Source organism: Triticum urartu, chromosome 2A (genome assembly GCF_056163025.1).
Source record: "Triticum urartu cultivar PI428250 chromosome 2A, HENAU_Tu73, whole genome shotgun sequence".
NCBI classification, from domain to species: Eukaryota; Viridiplantae; Streptophyta; class Magnoliopsida; order Poales; family Poaceae; genus Triticum; species Triticum urartu.
Window position 1 is genome coordinate 679,095,904 of NC_141874.1, and position 2,399 is coordinate 679,098,302.

Genomic DNA, 2,399 nt, shown 5'->3' on the forward strand with positions numbered 1-2,399 from the left:
GAATAAGGAGCGGAAGAAACTTCCGGCGAAACCGGAGCAGAGGAAGAAGGAAGAGAAGGGGAGAAGAGATGGATGCGGTCCCAGTTCCAGTGGCTGAGTAAATGTAAAACTGACACAAAGTTGTTGGTTTTTTTTAACATACAGACACAAACGCTCATATACAGACGCATACACTCATCACTATGAACGCACACACGCACACCCTACCCCTATGAGCACCTTCGAAAGATTGAGCCGGAAATCCTGAAATAAATCCAGAAATAAATGTGAGCACCAGGATTTAAACCCTAATAGGCTGGGGATACCACGGTCCCTTTAACCATCCAACCACAAGTTGGTTCGCACAAAGTTGTTGGTGGGGGCCGGCCACTTTCCTCACTTATTACCAATACGAGAAGTTTCACAGCTTCTATATAATTGAAATACAACAATGAGGTGGGCCAGCACTAACATGAATCGCGGAGTAAACCAGCGGTGCAAGATCTACAGGTACATGCCGCAACTGCGCAAAATGACTTTGCGTTACAAGATGGAGCAAGATGACACAACGATCAACGGTTCAACTCTGCCTAGTAGTAGTGCCTAGCCCGCTAAACCCTGTGAAGCTGCTTGATGGCGACTGGCGAAGAAGGTTTTCTTGCGCATTGAGGTGGCGCACCCCGCCAGGCTTCTCTCCCGCCTCTGCTTCCGCATCTCCGGCGCTTCCACGAGTTGTACCCGGCGCTGCCGCTTGGCATCCGATGTTTGTTGGTACCTTTCATGGAGTTTGCGCTTTGCGGCCTCCATTGCCTTGGCGTCTGGATCGGCCGAGACGATGACATGCTGACCGACGGTGACCTCCTTGGGCTTCGCCATGTTGATGCCGCCGACGAGATCGGACGCCTTGTTGCTGATCTCCACCGTCTTCTTCTTCTTCTTCTTCTTCTTCTTCGCATCAAAATCGGCTGAGGCATGCTGCTAATCGTGACCGACGATCTCGTTGGAGGAAGGCCGCCCCGTCGTTGCGCAGGCACGCTGCTGCTCGACGGTCTCCTTGGGCTGAGGCGCATTGAAGTTGTCTGACTGGTGCATGGCCTCTCCGGCGGCGCCGTCCAGGGCGGATGCCCTCCACCCGCTCACGATGCCTCTGGAGAGGACACGGACCCGCTCGGACTCGTGCTTCTGCAGCGCACGGACGGCCTTGGCGAGGTCCGTGGTGGCAAGCACCTTTGGCGTCACTGGGACTCTACCATCAAGCCGTCGAGAACCCCGCAGAGCCGCTCCGCCTTGCCGTCGTCCGCGGTGTTGCAGAGCCCTTCGGAGATGTCGCCCCTGGCGCGCCGGAGGAAGTCGCGGCACAGGTCAGGGTCGGCCGCCTCGATGGCGGCGTCGATGGAGTCGAAGGCGCCGAAGAAGCGCTTCCATCGGCGGAGCGGGCTCATCTGCGTGGCCATGGCAGCGGATTTTTGGCGGCCTGTGATCGATCTTTGGATGGAGAGTGGAGAAGTGGGGGAGGCATGTTAGAAGGGAGAGAGGGATTTGGTGAAATAGTTCGTTGTATTGCTTGAGCCTCGTGGGCATATATATATATAGGAGTACAATGATTTACTTGGAGTACAAGACAAGGCAGAACAAATCCTAGTCTATCTCGTCTTTCCTAATAAATATTATACTCAACAAGGAAGAAGTGATTGCGTACAACGACGTCCCCCACCCCATCAAGTTTATATACATCTTCCGGCGAGGCGGTAACTGTGAACAGAGCAAACCGAGTGCCATTCGTCGACAGCAATCAGAGCAGCAGTCGGAAGCGCGTTGAGCGTTGCGCGCGCGCCACGAAAACATCTTCGATTCGATAGGCAGTCGGTTTGCATGTGCCCCACCTCCTGTTGTAAGTGACTTCATATTCCAACGCGCACGCACCAGCAAGCAGTGTCGTGGTTCTAACTCTGACAGTGATGTAGGGGGGTATGTATGGAGAGGCTAGATCTCAGCTATTGGAAAGTTGTAAACACACCAAGATGTACGAGTTCAGGCCCTTCGCGGAGGAAGTAACATCCCTACGTCTCGGTGCCCGGAGGCGGTCGATTGGATTACTGGCGTGTGAATAACAGGGGTGCGAACCCTTCATACTGAGGAGGGGGGTGGCTTATATAGAGTTCGCCGGCCCCCTCCTGCCCTCAGTAACGCAGGGTTTAAGGTACATTTAAGGTTGGGCGTTACTGGTAACGCCCCTAATAAAGTGCTACAATGACCATAAAGACTACTCAATAGCCGACCGTTTGCCTACGGAGTGACTTTAGGTCTTCTGGCAGTCGAGTGGTTGGCTTCGTGGTCGAGTGATAGCTTCTTGGTTGAGTGTCTTGAATCCGTCGAGTGGGATACCTTCATGTCGATTGAAAGGTGACTTTTTCTGGGGA

General features: G+C 53.7%; 1 pseudogene; it reads right to left on the bottom strand.

The window, feature by feature from the left end:
* Nucleotides 1–582: 582 nt before the first annotated feature.
* LOC147986668 (uncharacterized) lies at nt 583–1,433 on the bottom strand (annotated as a pseudogene).
* Between the last annotated feature and the right edge of the window lie 966 nt (nt 1,434–2,399).